General features: G+C 32.1%; 1 pseudogene; it reads right to left on the bottom strand.

Moving 5' to 3' along the window:
* Positions 1-7124: 7124 nt before the first annotated feature.
* Positions 7125-7804, bottom strand: LOC149159461 (putative pectate lyase 5 pseudogene; annotated as a pseudogene).
* Between the last annotated feature and the right edge of the window lie 14955 nt (positions 7805-22759).

Raw genomic sequence — 22759 nt, 5'->3', positions numbered from 1 at the left:
ACTTCATCATTTCTGACAACACCTTATCAGTTTTTCATTTAAATGTTAATAAGTTAAGATATCCCTAGTCTTATTTATGTCTTTGATGGGGCCTTTACAGATGACAATGCATTTTTTTGGGGAATCAAATACTACAATGATATGATTTTGGAAGCTGAATTAATGGGAAATGTCTAGTTTGAATTGTTGCTTCAGAAGGATACACAAACATTTACTCTAAAACAGAGGTGGGTGTTCCCTCGAAGAATCTACTTCTATGATGAGGAAACACTCTTCATCTATGCTTTTTTTCATATTTTACTAACTTACGATGTTTCCATTGCAACATTTGGTGGAATTTCTAGTTTATTTATACTTAAAAGTGAGAGTGAAATGTTTTTAGCACACATTTCTTAAATATGTTTGTAATATCAATAGAGGAGAAATAAAGTGAGAATATGATTATTGATGTTTTATAATGTTTTTAATTAAAAGTAACCAAATATGCACATCCATTTTAGTTTTTATTATTATAACCTATATTTCTCTCTTATGTAGAGAAATTTTTTATTTTTATTTTAAAAGAGAAGTGTCTACCCAATATTGAGGAGGGAAACTTACACATGTCCCTCATACTAAGTTGTGCCTCTAAATATAATTAAATTCTTAGGTGGCTAAAAAATAATTAGTTATATTTATGATTTTTCTTCTCAAATTTATTTGTTATGCTTTTCTTCTCAAATATATTTGTTATTCTTGACATACATATTGTAACTAAAAAATAGTAGGGGAGAGATGTCTAATGTTGTGCATGGACCTGTAGTTGTTATAGTAATAGTCCCACCAAGCCACCAAAAAATTGACACATGTGCAACCAATATTTAAACAAATATATATAACATTAAGTGCAAATATATTTTAATTTATGTCAAACATTTCCCAAAATGTTGACTCATCCCACAACTCTCCATAAATAGTCTTTTATATATCAAGAGTACAAAACATATTGTCCCAACTAGAAAACAAATAAAACTATAAATTGTCCCAAAATGGTCTAATTCACGAGTTCAAGGTACACATCACTTCAACTTCCACTGAATTGAATTGGAGCTAAGTATCACAATGCACATTCATACCTACACATATGAAAAGCTAATGTATGTGAGCCATAATTGTTGCTTTATTCAACAATTCAACCCATTGTGTTCAGTATATGACACCCACCTCATTAAATTTCCCATAAAACATATCAAAACACACAGATCAACCATAGCAAATTACCCATCGATGGGAGATTACAGTCCATGTAAATCCTTGTTACCAATTAAATTCAAGTGCAAAAAGATATAAAATAAGTTCAACCCTTGTTAAATTTACATTTTTAACATTCAAACTATTCACCAGCCTTGGAGACATACCATCAGAGAAAATTTCACAGTATATTCAGGTTACTTATTTCAATTTCTGCACAATATGTATTTCATTTTATTTGTTTTAGTTTTTGCACAATATGTATTTCATTTTTTTTTTCAATTTTTGAACAATATGTATTTTAGTTTTATTAGGTTGCTTGATCTCTGTCCAAGTCATTTATTGTTATTGTTCTTACTATTTTTTTTCAAAAAAACCTATGTAGTATAGAATCGTGCACAAACTGTCATGGGAAACCATGAAATGCACTCAAAACATTGAACTGTAAAAACATTTATCCTTGCAGATTGCCTCATGCACAAACAACAATAGGAAACCATGAAATCCACATACAACATTGAACTATAAAAAAATTGTCCTTGCAGGTTATAGGTTTCCAGTAGTTATGGTTTCAGTCCTATTATTCAAAAGTGAATTTAGTTATTCAAGAATACCTAATGCATTTTTTTGGTGGTGTATTTTGACCAAGTATGGGACAAATTTGATGCACTTTCATTGGGTTCTAGGAGGATTTAATGTGACAAATTTTGACCATATTATTAAAGAAAATCTCGACCTAGACAAAACTTAGTCATGCCTCTTGGTTACTTTAGTTAGACTAATTGTGAATATTTAGAGACTTGTAGCTATTGTTGAGCATTCACATGACCTACTTCGAAGACAAATTTTATAAATAAGGGTTTATTGGGTTATTATCTATAGTATATATTGTAAGTCATTCCTTGGAACAAACTTAGCTATTCTATGAAAATTATATGATACTTGGTTCTGAAGCTTTCTATGATATTTTGGGATGATTTATATTATTCATGACGTTGGACTGACTAGGGCTCAACACAATTTTCGATTTGAATAAAATCTATGGGAATAATATTAAATGAATAATCCTATTTCTCTTTAGGCCAAATTGTGTTTCTCATAGATAGACACATCAATTCGGTTATCCTAGAACCTCAATAGAACCTTTACTATAGCAAGCCTAGAGCTTCCTTCATGTCTAGAGAGTGTTATCTATAGCAATAAAAATATTCGAAAACTAAGAACCATTCCCATAATAGGATAATTACAAACCATTATAAATCAATTGATCGAGTTTTATGTTGATAAGTTTTATGTTGGTAAAGTGAGTGTACATGGACATGAGGCTCAATATTTTTAAAGGAAATTAGCAACTCAATAAAACCTTTACTAAGGAAAGCCTAGAGCTTCCTTCATTCATGGAGAGTGTTATCCATAGGAATAACAATATTGAAAAACTAAGAAGCATTCCCACAATAGGATAATCACTAACTATTACTAAGGCAAGACTAGATCTTCTATTAAGTTGTTAATTTCCTTTAGCAAGGCAAGCCTAAAGCTTCCTTCATTCGTAGAGAGTGTTATCTATAGGAATAATAATATTACCAAACTAAGAACCATTCCTATAATAGGAGAATCACTAACCATTATAAAGAAATTGATCGATTTTTATGTTGGTCGAGTCATTGTTCATGGACATGAGGCTAAGCCTTTTTAAAGGTAATTAATAGCTCAATATAACCTTTAATAAGGAAATCCTAGAACTTCCTTCATGCAAGGAGAGTGTTATCTATAAGAATAATAACATTGAAAAACTAACCATATATTTTAGGCCTTAAAATAGAGTACATCATTTTATTTTAAGTCATAAAACAAGTTATCAAAAAGAAGTAGACCATATCAACATCTTAACGAGAACAAAAACTAGGTGTCACTTGTTTATTTTGAAATTCCTCCAATGTCTACCTCATTTTATTATAAGTCATAACTTTTTATATCAAAAACATTTATTGATATAATTGAAAAACTACAACCAATTCTAGGTCAATTTCAACACGCTCGCAGTCATTTTCCAAGTGCAAATATAGTCATATTATTTTAAGTGGAAAAACAAGTTATCTAAAAATACAAATAGTGATATATTTGAATACATATAGAAAACTCCTTCTGTAGATTTTTCTTTCAAGGATACTATGAATAAGGAATATGTGTGAAAATTTGTTAAGATGCTACTATTTTTAATTGTGAATTGTGTCTTTATTATCACCCATGTTATTGCAAATTCTCTATTGAAATCTCCTAGAATATTTGAATCAATTAACATGTTGTTAATTGATTGTAGGAAGGGAAAAATACTAATAGCCTATACGAATGTTGAATTTCAACATTTCTTTGAGCCTCTATAATATACTATTGTTAACTAAATGCATGCAATAAATCTGTAGGTATTTTCATTTATGGAAAGAGTTAGTTATGTTGCTTGTACAAGGAGAAGTGGTAGGTGGGAGACCAGGGGTGCTTAGTTGTGATGCACTTCATCAAATTATGATAGGACAGATCATGCAAATGTGAAAAATGGTCGAAGAAATATTTTTTGAGCAAAACCATGAGGTAGAAGACGATGTTTTACCACCATCAACCATATTCTAAGGTACAAGTTCAACTAACAAGATCAATGGTATAAGAGGTTGAAAAAGAGACGAAATGTTAGTTGTAATTAATGATATATAGTTTAATGGTATTCACTTCTGGCATTTGCAAAAAATCATGGTATCTCTCCCTTATCAATTCATTATTGGATAAATGAGCTCTCTCATATAAAACATAGAGGGCCTGTTACAGATATAACTGAAGAGGAGGAGGTTGAGGTGCTTGAGTCGTGTAAGGAGATTGACCAATTGGGACATGGGCTAGAGTTGATAAAACTCAAATCCATAGCTTCTCAAATTGATCACGGAAGGTGAAACCCATTCAAAGATGGGTTTCCTGGTAAACCATGGTGGTTTGGGTTTAAAAAAAGGCATCCAAACCTTGTATTGTGTACAACTAAGGTCCTTGACATACAGAGGGTTTTAAATCTACACCCTCTAATTGTTTCTAGTTTCTATAATACTATTTCTAGTGAATGCGATAAGCATTATTATGCTCCATACCATATATGGAACTATGATGAAACAATTTTACATGCAAGAATGAATTGTGGTATGCAGGTAATTTCCAAGAGAGGGAGACAAAATGTGCCAAATATTTTTCCTAAAAGCAGGGAGTGGATAACTATTCTATGTTGCGTCAATGCAATTGGTGCTTCAATCCCATGATTTTATCTATTCAAAAGTAAAAATCAACTGAAAAACTATATACAAAATTGTGAACTATGTGCATGCATGGCTGCACATCCCCATTCATGGATGACTAAAGATTTTTTTTTGAATTGGCTTTGTCACTTTTATGCATCTATACCAAGTGGTGTCTCGCTTAAGAACATACACCTATTGTTTTTAGATGGCCATGGAAGCCTTGTTGTTGTGGAAACAATTGAGGAGGAAAATAATTTGGGCATCAAAATATTAACACTACCATCTTATACCACTAACATATTGTAGCCCCTTGATCTTAGTGTGTTTGGCCCTTTCTAGAACTATTTCAGGTTAAAGTGAGCTTCGTGGATGACAAAGAATCGAAGGGTTTGAGCTACTAGAGCTTGCAAGTAAAGCCTATTAAAAGGGCTCTCACACCATCAAATATTAGGGCTGGCTTGAGGAGGATTGGAATCTGGCCTCTGAATTATGATTGTCTTATGCATGATACTGGTTGTAGCCATGCGTTTCATGTTTATGGTCAATACGAAGGGCATGTCCAAGTACATGTTGAAGCACAAGAAGAAGTGGATGAACAAGAAGATGTAGTTGTGCTTGATAATATGATTTCCCTCCCTGAAGGACACTTCTATGTTGATGATGATGAACAAGTAACATAAACATGGTATAATCATGAACCAATTGAAAATAACATGAAGGTTGTTCTACTAACTGAAGCACATGGAACTTCTACACGTTATATTCTTAATGACTCTGTTGATCATGCAACTCACAATGAGAATGTGGTTGAAAATTTCTTAAATGTTTTGATGTAAACATGAATCACTTATATTTATAAACACAAACATTTTATATTTGTGAAATTGAAAAGGTAATAAATAGCATATCAACATCCATATGTTGGATAACTTAGGATAAAAGATAATTTCAAGTAATTGCACCTCATTATTAGATAAAGTTGCAAGTCATGAATAGGACTGCCGATAATTTTTGGAATTGAGAACTGTGAGAAGGGGTCATTCAAGAAGACACAATTTTGAAAATTAATGACAATGTCTGTGGACACTCAAATGCAAGAAGACACAATTTCGAAAAGAAATGACAATGTTTGAGTTAAGTCAAATTCATTCGTGATAATGGCTAGCAAGATGCTGGAATTAGCAAGCAGTTCCTTTCTTACATGAGAGCACACTTGCATTCCTAGTCAGCGTTTCCACAAGGGCTAAACTCTTTGGTTTGTCACTATATGCGGTTGCATACGTCGAAAGCACTTGTGATCCTGATGGCATGAAATATGCACCATTTAGCAGCACATCCTCTTCTGATATCCAGTTCCTCTTTTTCCATTCACTTTCTGTGGCGTTTTGCCTCTTGGTTACTTCTTTAGCTAAGGGATGTGCAGATGCCATGAATCTATTTCCCTAACTCAGTATGGTGGGGTTTGAACTTAAACCAATGGCATACATTCCCCACTTATTGTAATCATTGTTAAACACATGGAAGTATCCAAATCGGCACCTACATCCAGTTAATTCATAATTTAATTTCTAAATAATATAATAGCTATTTCATACTTTTCCTTCACAACAAAATTCAAAATAAGATGGGAAATGAATGAAATAACTATTAAATTATTCACCTTGGAATTCGTTGGACGAGACCTTGGCCAAAATGGTTGAGTGAAACCATTTCCTACATAACATTGTCATGATGGTGGTCATCACTGTGACCCAATAGCATCACCTACCATTGGAGAAAATCAGAGCATTGTGAAGGTAGAAGATAAGGAATAAAATAGAGTGAATTTCAATTAATGAATGAAAGAGTATGTGAGGTCACCTCGTTGTGGCGAGTGAAATAACTATTGGAAATGTTGATATAGATGGATGACTTGACTACGTCAGTGAAGCCACCCTCCCTACGAGCAATCGTGTCTTTAAGTACAGACTCCCTCCATCCAATCTTCCTTGCCTTAAGCGAGCCGAGCAGAATTGTGTAATCACTGGAGCTAAAGCTCCCCCCTGCCGTCTGTGGGTCACCCAGCGATAGCGACCCCCTCCCTCCCGTCTGTTCGAGCTAATCTGTAAGTTCTGGTAAGTATCTTGGTTTGTTGGGCCCACCCACCCTAAAAGCTTTAGCTCCACCGCTCCCCGACGAGCAAGCAGTAAAAGCAAGAAGCAAGAGCCGTATGAGCAAGCCCTCCAAGCAATCGTGTCTTTCAGTAAACCCTCGCTTGGTTTAATGGAGGTGGGCTATAAGCAAGCATTGTAATAAGCATTTGGGTAAGTGAAAAGAGCATAGCTAATAAGCATTTGGTTTCATAAGTTCGTTGTCTCTGGCCTAGGGTGGCTTGGCTCCCCCGCTTTGCGCTTAGCTTTTCTTAGACATAGAGAAATGGTCCACCCATATGTGCCTCGCTGTCGAGATGGAAATCCCATCTCCATGATTTATTTTTCCTGACCCACTCTTCAGAGGATACATATTTCCTACAGCATTTCCTATAATTTTACAGTCATGAATGTGGATGCCATGAATGATGATGCTTGTCACATATTTTATGGTGATAAATGGGCCCTTACCAATGTGGAATTTGGCGCCTCATCCATCGATTATTTTGAAGCTGTGAATAACAAGCGCTTCCTTGAGTTGGATGAGCATGTCATTGTGGAAGATGATCCACAGCGGCTGCGTCTGAATCACAGCATGATGCAGTGTGCCATGGGATGGATTCATGGCATCATCACCGGCATTTGTAACCACATAAAACTTGTCGTTTTTTCCTCCGATGGCATGCTTGCCAAATCCAATGCTGCAATCTTCCAGTTGTTTTCTGTTGCACTCCCAATTGCAGTCGCAATGCCAACAGTCATCAATAGGATTACTCGTTGCACATGACAACACGCTCAGCTCATCTCCTCCTCTTGTGCTCTTGTTAATAATGCTTCTGCTTCTATTTGAATATGCATACATTGAAGCATTCAGTGTCAATTCAACCTCTAACAATGAATAATTAAAAAAGAAAAATAGAAAGATTGACAAAATGGAATGTAATGTTGCATTGAGCGATTTATTTACTCTTGAACTATTTTTATTATGTTGCTCCCATTTTTCTCCACATGAAATGTGGACCTACTTATATTTCCTGGTGGCTCTACTATCTTGCGTCCCGTAAACTTATCTCCATATTTTGATCCAAATGGCTTTGGCGCCCCACCATGAACGTAGTGGAGTATTCCTATCAACAGCACACAGCTCAAAATACTAATTGGATTGCTCATTTTGACAACCAAGACTCAGCTTTGTCTTCTCAAGAGAACAACAGCACTAACAACGCTTTGTCTTAATAATTGAGTTGATTGTAATATTGAAAATATTTGTAATTATATTAATTTTTATACTTCAATCATTATAATAATAAACATACATATTTCTGGTAAATGTTGTATTTTATATTCTACATTGACTCTAAATATGAAAAAATACACTATAGCCATTGTCTATTCATACTTATTAATTAGGTAAATGTTTATAAACAAACATGTATTACATTCTTTAGGTTGTAGGAAGGTAGTATAATTCTTTATGCAAAACACTTCCCCTTACAGAGAGATAACAAATGACAAACCATCCTAAACTCACATATTTATAAATATGTCATCATTTATATAGCATACAATATTTTCAACATTCAATATATACACATTTTATTAAATTCCAATATTACTTCACAATTTTCTAGAATTCCAGCATGCACTACAAGTTAAAATATTTTATGGAGATGATTTCTCTTCCACAAGGATAAATATAACTAGCAATAAATAATTGTAGTTATTGTTAAAAGACTTGATTTGAACAATATTTAAGAATTGTTGAAACCAATTGCATTATTATTTTAACAATATATGCTTTAACAATAATGTAAATTTGAACTTTGATTGTCTATAACTTATTTTTAATTTGTATTTAATTGTAGCTGTAAAAAAGTTATAACACTTTTCTTTTGTCTAAAATATGTGATTTTATAATAAGTGTTAAATATTTTGATTTAATGACATTGTATTTACTTTATGTTTTATATATTCATCATTTAGATAGATGTTTTAGGTTAACATTATTTGATGTAACCTTTGGATATCATGCACATATTATAATTGATCCCATGTTCATTATTCATATTTATATTCATGTTTTATCCCCAAATTTATTTATTTTTATTAAATTTCAAATAATTTAAGATTCATTAAATATAGTTAATATATTATTTTAATAATGTGATGTTATTTTTTATAAAATAATCAGATTATGAGAGTGTCAATATTGTATGTTGATAAAGTAAATATATTTTTTTAGTATTGTAATTCCTTTAGTTTCATTGTAATTTACACTAATAATTGAGTGCATTCCAGATTTGTTAATTACCTAACTTTCTTGATTGATGTGCTTTGACTAGATTGATTTTTGGCACTCTTTTGGATTATACAATCATTTAATAATTCTTCATGTCATGAATATATATGAATCATGAACATATCAAGAGTTACTTAATGATTGGATATATATGATTTGTACTATTGCAGTAATCTACTTATACAAATATATTCATAACCTTTCAAGTGGATATGAAGAACCACATGGATATGTAATAAAAACTGAGTTAAGTTACACACCTAAGTTGTGCATTAGACATTATCTATCAATTCGAATATGAAGTTGTGAACATGCTAATATGATTTAAACTTGTTGGAAAATGAACTATTTGATGTGTATATGTAAATTCCTGTGAATATATAAATAAACATTGCTAATTATTAATAGACATGTGTAAATGTTGTAAAGAGATGTTAATACATGATAGAGAAATCACACCTCAATGACCACGAGCCTCTCACTATGACTAAACAGAATGTAGATAACATAGAAGTATTGATTATATTGGAATCAATAGTAATGTTAATATACTGATTATATTGAAATCAATCGTAATGTTGATATAACTTAAATATTTTAAGAAAAATATCCTTTATGTGAATCCAATTGAAAATTACATTATGAATAAGTAATTCGTGAAAATAATATTTATACGAGGATAATTACATGCATTTCATAAGAGTACGCATTCAAGGTAAAAATAGATTTTATTTCTATGTGGAATTTGAAATGGAAGTTAGACATTAACAATATGTATTAGTATAAATTTAATATAATATCTTTTTTTTTTAAATGAAATAACACATGAAAAAATAAATAAAGTTATAAAAGATAATAAAAAACATTGAAAATTGGAACAATTGTTGAGAGGGGAAATAATAATATACATTTTCAGAAATTAGAATTTTTTAAAATGAAATATTAGGTGAAATAATCAAGTTAGAAAAGATAATAAGGAACATTGAAAATTGGAACAATTGTTGAGAGATGAAATAATAATATACATTTTTAGAAACTAAAACTATTTATGGAAGAGAAATGTGGATGGATGAATAATAAATATATTAGTGAATACATAATTAAAAATTTTGGATGAGTCAACATATCTTATTTTGTAAAAGTAATGTAAGAATAACATAACGAGCCGCTATATAAGACATCTAACTTTCTTTTTTTAAGAAAATTTCAAAATAAAATGTTAAATATTTTTCTCATAATGATATTAAATTTTAATTAAGTTTTATTTTAGAATAAATATTCCATATCTCTTTTATAACTATATAATTTGTTACTTAAAAAGCAAAATTATTTAATTATTATTAATTTATACACTTTTATATCACCCTTGTAACTTCAAAAGTAACTCCACTCCCTCTTCCGTTCACAAAGCTGAACAATAAGAAAACCCTAAACAAGTAGTATAGAAATCCTATCTTCGATTTACGAAAGAAATAAAATTCTCCAACAAAAAATTACAACTTATATTCATAAAATAGATAAATTAAAAATATAATACATACAAATTTAGTAAGCATAAACTCATTTTAATATTTTTCAAATTTTATGTTAGCTTATTGTATATTCATAAGATAGCTGAATTAAAAATAATACATATAAATTTAATATACATAAATTCATTTTAATATCTTTTAAAGCTTTATGCTAACTTATTGCTAACGTGTACACATTCCTATAATCTTTGTAACTTTAGGATGGCCAATCCTCACACCCTGTGATTGTATCTTGATGCTAACTTTAAGCATTACATGAGAAAGCGATGAAAGCTAACGATCCCTAAAAGTTTGCAATATTCAATTATCTTTGGAAAAAAATGTGAATTTTTGGAGGCTTAAAAGTCAAAAGATCGAAGTTTGTTGTATTCAGATGCAAATTTAACTGACATGTGGAAAGCCATTGGTTTTTCGAATCCTCATTGCTTGCCGTCAAATCTCTATAACAGTATTTTCACATGACATAAGTTGCATTGCACGTTTAATATGAATTTAAGATCAAGTTTAACACGTAAATCTAGGTAAATATCTAATCATTAAAAGGATCATGTTTAACATGTAAACGGTACAAAAATGTCAATAAAGATTAAGCTTAATCTATAAATTTAAATTGAGCTAAAATAATAAAAATAAAATATTTATTAATTTAGCGAAAATAAATTTGAAATTAATTAAAATAAAAGTATAAACTTAAAAATATATAAGTTTTATGTATAAATATCATAATACATTAATATTACTTTTCGCAATTTTTTTTAACGGCTACTCATTAGACAAGATTTATGATGGGAAACTTATATCTTTTGAGGTTATTTATGATTTTAAGATTATTGTGTTAAATTTTTAAATTTGTTTGTAATTTTATAAAATTTTTATTTTTATTTTTTAAACATTATAATAATTTTTAATAATATATTTTTAAAAATAATTAAACAAATATAATTAATTAATTTTATATAAATATATTTATTAATCTTTAATTAATTTTTTACTATGTTAATATATTTAATCTTATAGCTGATGACCTGGAGCGATGGAGGCGGTGAGCGAAGCTAGGGTTTCAGAGTTTCTGATATGCGCCGTCGCGGATACAGTAGATTTGCATTGCTTTGGAACGGATGGATGCTGGATCGATGAAGACCCAAAACTCGAAGCCTCTCCTTGGTACTGGGCCGGACTGCTGCGTCCAAAGCTAATCGAGGTAGGCGATCTGAATATTTTCTCTGCCCTAGATCCAAGTACTAGTTATTGTTTCTGCAGAGCCCTGCTAGCAGCTGCAGTTGGCTCGACGATTCTTGCATGGGCCGAAGGAAAACAAGGGTACGGAGTCTCAGTAAGAGAAGACCCTTACGATGCCGGAAAGGCTTATCCCGTGAAACGACGCAGCAAATCGATCCAAAACTTTCCAGAACAATGTGGCAGCGCATCTGTGGAGTTTACAAGCTCAAGGATCTACGTTTTCTGTAAAAATGACACACTGCTCTTAGAGATCAGGACGAACAAGGCTCAGATCGCATGGAGCAAAGGTAGGAGGGGCCTGCAGGATGCAGATCTGCGCCCTCTCTCAGATCTGCGACTTCTCGTTGCAGATCACGTTGAAAATGTGTGCTGCCGCACAGATCGAGTTTTATCCTCTCTGATCCATGGCAATAAACTGAGATTCAGACATGGGATCTTAACCCTGAAGCTTGAGATCCCCTCTGCGCAGGAAGGATTTGGGGAACTTCAGAAGAGAGGGCAGAAGCAAAAGGAAGCTTCACAAAATGATATTTCTTCAGATCCAGAGTACAAATCCGAAAATCAGGATTTGAGCAAGGCAGACACAGTAGATCTGAAACAAATCTTCATCAGATCTACAGAAGGAAAACACATTTGCCTGCAGATCTGGGAGCGAATGAGTATTTGGAAGCTAAAAAAAGAGATACAGGTCAGATTGGGCATTCCAGTGGCACTCCAAATCCTAATATTTTCTGGGGTATGCATGCAGGATCAACACACCCTCCAACATTACAGGGTTGCAAAAGATTCAACTGTTATCCTCAATCTTCGGCTGCGAGGTGGATCTAAGGGATCCACATCAAAACCTACAGGATCCTACAGAGACGCAGCAAAAGGGACAGAAATCCCAAAGGGGAAAGAACATGAAACTGTTAATATCCCTCCAGGGCAGTATATCGTGGATGAAGTACCAGAGAGCCCCTATCTTCAGTTGGATATCCCAGAGGTAAAGGGCATATTCACAGATCTACAAAAAAACGCCGTTATTTGTAGATTTAACGGCTTCTGGGCTAGATCGGATGCTTTGTATCAATGGATACACACGGCATGGACAAAAAACTGCCGGATCCAACTTTGCTCGAAAGGATTCTTCATAGTAGTCTTTAGCGTTGAAGAAGAGAAGGAAAAAGCTCTTACCGAAGGACCATGGTTTTGGGGCAGTGCGGGACTATTTGTTACTCCCTGGTTCCCGGAGTTTGATCCAAACACCATGGTGGTGTCAAAAATGCCGGTATGGGTAAGGTTACATAATCTTCCGATGCATTTTTGGCACTTTTCATCCTTAGCAGCAATAGGGAATACCCTCGGAAGAATGTTAAAGATTGATACAGAGAGACATTTAAAAGGAATCTTTACCTTTGCTAGAATTTGCGTCGAGGTAGATCTCAGTCAGGGGTTACCAGAAAGCATCATCCTGAATTTCAACAATACTCAATGGAAACAACCTCTGGATTATGAGAACACAGCATTCAGATGCAGGGGATGTCAACAAACAGGCCATCTGTTCAATGCATGCAAAAGCCTTAACAAGAACAAGCCACAACAAAGGAAGCACAAAGGATGGCAGAATATAGACAATGTCATAAAGAAGAAACCCGCGGAAAAGAAAGCCCCCACAGTATCAGAAGACGCAGAAACAGAAGCAGAGGAGGATGATACCACCATAGAGGAGGTTGATCTAGAGACCCAGAAGGAAAATACAGCAGCCAACAAGGAGCTACAGCCTCATTCATTTCAGGCAGAGACCCAGCAAAACCAGACAGAGATGAGAAGCGTGGATCAAAGCATGGGAGGCATCAAACGGCAGCATCACTCAGATACTTCAGATTCAGATAAAGAAACAGGACAACAGAATGAAACAACCCAGTTAGTCATTGCCTCGACCGAGCCCACTGTGGGAGAGTGGCGCAAGGTTGAAAAGAAAAAGGGGCGAAAAACCTGAAGCGTGAGTTTCCCTCACTGCCGGAAGTCAGGTTTTTTCCCTTTTTTCGTTCTCTTTTCTCTTCTCCTTCTTATTCTTTGTGCACGTTAGTTTACTAACGCTGCGAGCCCATGTGGCATCATACTGAATGCTTCATTGCATGTGCTAGTGTAACTTTTCATTAAATTTTTAATAAAAGGTTACCGTTTTTTTCCTTGGAAAAAAAATATATTTAATCTTATTTTATTTAATCTTATTTTGATCTCTTTTTTTAAACATAAGAAGAACATATCATCACTTCACTCAGACACAAACACTATGTCAACAACATAAAAAAAAACTATATCCTCACTTCACCCTCACACAAACACTACTTCAGCCCAGCACAATCACACATAAAAATAGGCAAAAACAAGAGCTCGTGTATGCAAGTGAACCAGAAAAACTTTTCTTGAAAACACTTAATCAATTTTTATTGGAATATAAAGATGCACATGTGAATATAAAGATATATTTTTAGGAATGAAGGTTTAAGTTTATATATATAAATGATATCGTTACGATTGTAATATTTGTGTTTTGATATTTTAAATTATATATAAGTTTATATAGTTAATAGATTTATCTAAAATTTTATTTGAAATAGAGTTAGTTAAAATTTATATTTTTCAAGGTTTTATAATCTGTAATGGTGTAATTAAGTGGCCAAATTACAACTAAATGATATGTATTCATGGACTTGAGCTTAGTGTTGATTTGTATTTATGAACTTGAATTTAGTGTTGTAGATTATGTAATATTAGATAACCATATTTGCAGCCAAAATGTAAATCTTGAGCTATTAAATGACCATGATCTTGACTACCATGATATTGACTCTCATAATAGAGCTTTAACCTTAACTTCAAACTTTTCCATGCAAAACAAGCACATGCATGACAATTGAGAGAGTCAAAGGAACCTACTTTTGGACAGAGCAAAAATTGTTAGCTTCTTAAAGTATTTAAATAGAGATTTACACCTCTTAACTTATAACGATAATATTGAAAAACCTCTATGACAATTTCACATCGACCATTAACAAGTTCTCTAGGAAGGTGTCATATAGAAAGAATAATAGAACTAGCAATCTTTGGTATGATAATGATTGCAAAATTTCTAGAAAAACTATTAGAGATGCTCCTAACAAAACCTTAAAGCTTGATAATATAAATACCTAGAAAGCCTCCATGATAATTTCACAATGACCATTAACAAGTTCTCTAGCAATCAATGTGTCATATAAAAAGAATAATAGAACTACCAATCTTTGGTATGATAATGATTTCAAAATTGTTAGAAAAACTATTAGACATTCTCCTAACGAAACCTTAAAGCTTGATAATATAAATACCTTGAAATCGTGTATTAAAAGAAAGAAATATATCTTACAAATAACAAGAAAGAGAAACTACTACACCTCTTTGAGTTTGATCCTAAAAAGTTTTAAATTTTTCATTCCTAAGTCTAAAGAAAAAAATTTGATTCCTTTGAAGAACTAGAATATTTACCTTTAAAAAGTCAATGAATCCCCTAACACCATGGTCGCGCTTTTGAATTCCTTATAGAGAATCATATATTTTCATTGGAGGATATCGGGTTTGGGGTTAAGAAACTTGTTAGTGAGAAAGCTAAGAACATTGAAGGATACAAAGTTGAAATTATTGAAACGGGAGAATATTTCCTCATCTTGCACATACACAACCACTTTAATTTCGTAGTGAACCAATTCTTCCCTATCACTTGGATATAGAGCCTTATTGCTTCTATATTTAAAAGCGAGGATAAAATAATTCCGTCTAATTACAAGACCTTGATGTTTAGCCATATTTTAGCAAAACTATATGTGCTTATTTTTGAAAAAGAAGATTAGTCTTTGGCTTGAAAACCATGGTAAAAGAGCTAACGGCCAAGTTGGGTGTAAGAGATATCATTCAACCATGGACCATCTTGTTACTCTTAGGATAATTGGAGAGGAATGCTTCAATAACAAAATTTATCTCTTTTGTGGTTTTGTTTACTTTAGAAAAGCTTTTGGCACTATTCCTAGAAAAGAGTCATGGAAGAGGCTAGAAGAGGCAATGGTTCCTATCGAGTTCAAATATTTTATGGCAAGGCTATATGAGAATTATATTGCAAAGTTTATGGCCACTCAGGGTTGTTCGGAGGAAATTATATGAAATATTGGATTCAAGTATGTTTTTCCCATATCCCTTACCATTTTTGGCATATACATGTATAAATTCTGAGATTTTGGAATATGTAGGTTGGGTTGGCCCCAAAGTCACTTGTATGATCATAACACTTCTCCTTTACATTGATTATATTGTTATTTTTCCAAGGAACTATTATGATCTTGGGAAGAAACTCAAAAGCCTCCAAGATTTCTACTTCAAATGGATATGACTACAAATACCAACAAAACCAAAGTCATAATATCCAAAAATATCACCTATGATATTTTCATTCATGAAAACAACTCCTTGCAAGAAGTTCGTTCATACAAATATCTGGGAAATGACATCCATCATAAGCACAATTGGAATTATAACATTGAGAAAAGGATAAATGGAGGCTAGAAATTTTATTATGGGTTGAAAATGATTGTAAGTTGGTAGATTTTTAGATTTCGTATAAAAAATATCCTCTTTGAGACTCTTGTCACTCCTGTTGTTTTACAGGGGTGTGGGGTTTGGGGTTGAAATATATCTAGAGATTCATGGAAGAAGATTGAAACAATCGAAAAGTAGTTTATTGCCTAAAACCTCAAGAATACAAGACTCTCTACCCCGTCCTCCTAATTCAAGAAAGACATTCCCACATAAAAAACTTGGTTATGACTAGTTTTCATATGTATAAGAAGTCATATAACATGGAGGGCAAGAGGTTTCCCAATATTCCTTCCAACTCTACTCAAAATTCCCTCCTTCAAGTCAAGAAAGGGTGGCATAAGGATCACGAGTATTGGCTATATCATTGAGGAATAAAGGAGGAGATCATGTTTCACAATTTGGATAGTACTAAAAATAATATTACTTCCAAATTTAAGGAGAAATTAAAGAAGGATATCATATTTGACAATTTGGATAATAATCAAAATATTATTACTTCCAAATTCAAGGAGAAATTTTGGGAAAATAAATAGGTGGAGGGGAAAAAAATACGATGTTATAAGGAGGTGATTTACCCCAATCTCAAAAACCAAATTATCTCTCTGCCTTGACTAGTGCTAAGAAGAAAATGAACATTGTCAATATTAGAACTAATTATCATGAGGTTAAGAGTGAAAGTAGGTATTGATTGATTTCCAAAATTCCATAACATGAAAGAGTTTATCACCTCTGCTATCTTCAGAGGGTTGAAGAGGGAAATCACTTTCTATTAGATTTTGCATCTTATACTCATATTATATCTAATATTGAAAATATTTGTAATTATATAAACCTTTTTAACCTTTTAACTTAGTAAAATGATGGTGATCTAAGAGTTCTCATGGAATTATATTTTCTTTTGTGGAAATCAATTTTAGGTGAATTATGGATTTCACTGAGACACACTTTGCTTTGGCATGCTAGAAATTCTTTTTGGTTTGTTGGTGCAAAGAGGAACTTTGTTTCTTTTTTTTGAACTTCATTTTCTCTCCACTTAATGTATTTCAACTATGAAAACAATGTAGATAAGTACTTATAGACTTGGTCTCATTTTGTCTTGTTTGTTTCCATTGTGGAAATGATAACTATGTTAGATGTAATGGAGTGAGAATTTTTCTCTCTAGCTTTGTTGTACTCGGGTTTTTGGGTTGTTATGTTTTACTGGATGGATCTAAATTTCAAGATCTATAGTCACTTTTTTTCAGATGAAATATAAGTAATTCAATTTACCAAAAAAAAAAAGTGGAAATGAGAACTAAAAGGAGAGGGATACTATTTTGAAAATAATAAAAATGTTTGAGGGTGCTTGAATTCAATCAAGATAGTGGGCAAGAAGTTTAGTTAACTTTGAGTTTTTTTATTTGATGAGAGAATGCTTTTATTCCAAGTGATTTATTTCATAAGGGCCAACATCTTTAGTGTGAAACTATATGCAATTCCATATCCCAAAAGCTCATGTGATATGCATAGCTAAGCACCACATCAATTTTTGGTTTCTAGTTTAAATTCTATTTAATTTCATTATTGTTTTAAATTGGCTTAAATGAAAATAGTGGGTTTTGAACTTCCATGGATGACATACACTTGTCATGAATTCTAGTTATTTTTAATTACATATATGTGTCCAAACCAACACCTACATTCATGTGATTCACAATTTAATCTACATATAATAATATTAACAATGTTGTTCTTTCAAAAAAATGCAAAATGATATAGGAAGTGGTAGAACGAAAAAAAATAAAAATTAATATTCACCTTGTCTTTTGATGCTCAGTACCTTCACCAAAATGGTTTCTTATACCCACATAATTCTATCATCATGGAAATTGTCAGTTTGACCCAACATTAACACCTACAATAGGAAAAAAACATACCAACCTAAATATCTTATCATTGTCAATCTATAAGAGAATGAATAAAGTAGTGTGAATTGTAGTGAATTTATTAGTTAACACATGGTCTGTGATTGAATATTGAAGTTCGCCTTGTTGTAGTGAGTGAAATAATTGTTAAAAATGGGAATAAACATGGGTTAATTAATTATGTCAATGAGACCATCTTCATAGTTAGACATGGAGCAATGGTCCACCCATATTTTGCTCCATGTGAAGATGGAAGAGATATGTTTACTATAATGTTTCTTACATGCTCATAGGTTTGAATATGCATGGCAAGAATGATTATGTCTATAACATTTTTTTTATCATTATACACAAGCTCTTAGAAATATAGATGATGGTTTCTCATTCAAAGATTGTTTTGAAACTATAAATTATCGACTCTTACTTTAGTTAGATAACCATGTCATTATAGAAGATGGCATAGAGTGGATCCATTTGAATCAAATTTTCCTTTATTACCACATTTTTCTAGGAAGTCAAATTAACTCAATAATACATGAATGTGGCTTGAAAATGGACTAAATAAGAGGGTAAACCAAGTATACAGGTTTATGGTATAGAAGGGTTGATTGTGTAGTTGAGTAAATCAACTAATAGATATAGTAGATTAGAGTAACACATACGCCAACCCACGGGTGTAGACTCTTGTCGAATTCAACCTTTTATCAGTCTAATTTTGTATTTACTATCGATTCAATTTTTAATTTTTAACATGGCTCGCAAAACTTTGGATTCCAATGCTAATCATGCCATTAGTATCTAATTCCTATTAGCATCATTTTAAATACTTAGTGACATATTGAGGGTGAATTACTAACTAAATTATTCTGTTCTAGTTCCCCTATATCATGATTTTAATTTATTATGAGTGTGCCATCATGAATTCACTAATCTAGGAACAAGTGAGAATCTTTAAAAAGATGCGCATGTTCATAATGTTATCGATTTAGTACTCCCCAGATCGCCTCACATACATGTCAATTTGGATTTTAAAGAACATGTGCACAATTTCAATTGCTTGTGAATGCTTTCAAGAATGTGTATGCATTCAAAAAGCATGAGTTAGGCTTCAACAATGCATGGGAAATCTATTAAAAAAACACGCTTTCAAGAATGAGTGTGTATTTTCAAAACATGTATGTTCTTTTATGTCTAGAATCATTAAGATGTATGGAGCGAGGGAGGGAGAGAGGGGTAGAGTTGGGGTTTGGTTGTTAAAGACGGAATAAGGAAGGGGTGGAGGGATGGAGGGATAGATATGGAAATGAAGGGAGTGGAGTGAGGGTGGAGAGACAAAATATGATAAGGATGGGGAGACATGAGAACAGTGCTATAAATGGATAAAGAGGGAGTTAATGAGTGAGAGGAAATGAATAAGAGGGAGATAGAGTCACGAGGTAGAGAAAGAGAAGTAAGAAGAGGGAGACTTAGAGAGGGAAAGGTGGGTGATAGGGGGCATTGGGGAAGGGAGTTAGAGAGAGAGTATGGAGGAGAGAAGAACAAGGAAAGAAAGAGAGTGAGCATGTGTGTGTGTGTGTGTGTGAGAGAGAGAGAGAGAGAGAGAGAGAATGTGGGAGATAAAGTGGGGAGAGAGAGAGAGGGAGAGATGGGAGGATGTACACAATGGCTAATATATATGTTTTAATAATTTCATGATATTTTTTTTATAAATGATCACATTATGAGAGTATCAAAATTGTATGTTGATAAAGTTAATATCATTATTTTAGTATTTTAATGTTCTTTTTTTCAGTATAATTTACAATAATAAATGACTGCATTTTAGATTTTTTAATTACATGACTTTATTGATTGATGTGCTTTGGCTAGATTGATGTTTGGTACTCTTCAGGATTACTGTAATCTAAAATTTCATCATGCCATGAATATATATGAATCCTAAACATATCAACAGTTATATAAGGTTGTTGGATAGTTTTAATGGGTGTTTGAATGATTGAGTTGATTTGATATTGTATATATATGATTTGTACTATTAAGGTAACCTACTTCTACAAATATATTAATGACCTCAAGTAGATATGAAGAACCACATGGATATGTAATGAAAATGAGATAAGTTACACACATATATTGTGGATAGGGCATTATCCATCAATTTGAATATGATGTTGTGAACATGCTAATATGAATTAAAGCTGGTTGGAAAATGAGCTATTTGTTATATATATATATATATATATATATATATATATATATATATATATATATATATATATATATATCCTATTTAATCGTAGATATTTTTAAGATCTAAATTTGAATAAATAAAAATCAAATTATTATTAAGTTATTATTATTATTATAATAAAAACGATAGAGGGATGAGTATTATTATATTAAAACTCCTGAATAGATAACATTTTCAAATATATATTAATAATAGAATTTGATTTTTTTTACAGCGGTCAAATTTCAAGGTTTTGGGTGTCCCAAAGGATTTTGATTTGGTTTTTAACCTTTTAAGTCAGTAAAATGAAGGTGATCTAAGAGTTCTCATGGAATTATATTTTCTTTTGTGGAAATCAATTTTAGGTGAATTATGGATTTCAGGGAGACACACTTTGCTTTGGCATGCTAGAAATTCTTTTTGGTTTGTTGGTGCAAAGAGGAACTTTGTTTCTTTTTTTGAACTTCATTTTCTCTCCACTTAATGTATTTCAACTACGAAAACAATGTTGATAAGTACTTATAGACTTGGTCTCATCTTGTCTTGTTTGTTTCCATTGTGGAAATGATAACTATGCTAGACGTAATGGAGTGACAATTTTTCTCTCTGGCTTTGTTGTACTTGGGTTTTTGGGTTGTTATGTTTTAATGGATGGATCTAAATGTCAAGATCTATAGTCACTTTTTTTCAGATGAAATATAAGTAATTCAATTTACCAAAAACGAAAAAAGTGGAAATGAGAACTAAAAGGAGAGGGATACTATTTTGAAAATAATAAAAATGTTTGATGGTGCTTGAATTCAATCATGATAGTGGGTAAGAAGTTTCATTAACTTTGAGTTTTTTTATTTGATGAGAGAATGATTTTATTCCAAGTGATTTATTTCATAAGGGCCAACATCTTTAGTGTGAAACTATATGCAATTCCATATCCCAAAAGCTCATGTGATATGCATAGCTAAGCACCACATCAATTTTTGGTTTCTAGTATAAATTCTGTTTAATTTCATTATTGTTTTAAATTGGCTTAAATGAAAATAGTGGGTTTTGAACTTCCATGGATGACATACACTTGTCATGAATTCTAGTTATTTTTAATTACATATATGTGTCCAAACCAACACCTACATTCATGTAATTCACAATTTAATATACAAATAATAATATTAAAAATGTTGTTCTTTCAAAAAAAATGCAAAATGATATAGGAAGTGGTAGAATGAAAAAATAATTAATATTCACCTTGTCTTTTGATGCTGAGTACCTTCGACAAAATGGTTTCTTATGCCCACATAATTTTATCATCATGGCAATTGTCAGTCTGACCCAACATTAACATCTACAATAGGAAAAAAACATACCAACCTAAATATCTTATCATTGTCAATCTATAAAAAAATGAATAAAATAGTGTGAATTCCAGTGAATTTATTAGTTAGCACATGGTCTATGATTAAATATTCAAGTTCACCTTGTTGTAGTGAGTGAAATAATTGTTAAAAATGGGAATAAACATGGGTTAATTATGTCAATGAGACCATCTTCACAGTTATACATGGAGCAATGGTCCACCCATATTTTCCTCCCTATGAAGGTTGAAGAGATATGTTTAGTATAATGTTTGTTACATGCTTATAGGTTTGAATGCGCATGGCAAGAATGATTATGTCTATAACATTTTTGTTATCATTATACACAAGCTCTTAGAAATACAGATTATGGTTTCTCATTCATAGGTTGTTTTGAAACTATAAATTATCAACTCTTACTTTAGTTATATAACCATGTCATTATAGAAGATGGCCTAGAGTGGCTCCATTTGAATCACACCTTCTGACACCCCACTATCACCTAGATAAGGGACATTAGGAATCAACTTTTCCTTTATTACTAATTTTTTGTAGGAAGTCAACTTAACTCAATAATACATGAATCTAGCTTGAAAATGGACTAAATAAGAGGGTAAACCAAGTGTATAGGTTGATGGTATAGAAGGGTTGATTGTGTAGTTGAGTAAATCAACTAATAGATCTAGTAGATTAGAGTAACACATACACCAACCCATGGGTGTAGAATCTTGTCGAATTCAACCTTTTATTAGTCTAATTTTGTACTTACTATCGATTCAATTTTTCATTCTTAACATGGCTCACAAAATATTGGATTCCAATGCTAATCATGCGATTAGTATCTAATTCCTATTAGCATCATTTTAAATACTTAGTGACATATTGAGGGTGAATTACTAACTAAATTATTCTGTTCTAGTTCCCCTATACCATGATTTTAATTTATTATGAGGATGCCATC

Source organism: Pinus tabuliformis, chromosome 5_2 (assembly GCF_031772625.1).
Source record: "Pinus tabuliformis cultivar Carrire ecotype Pingquan chromosome 5_2, CPIR1, whole genome shotgun sequence".
Lineage (NCBI taxonomy): Eukaryota > Viridiplantae > Streptophyta > Pinopsida > Pinales > Pinaceae > Pinus > Pinus tabuliformis.
The sequence above is the reverse complement of the archived record's forward strand: the minus strand, read 5'-3'. Positions and strand labels throughout refer to the sequence as shown.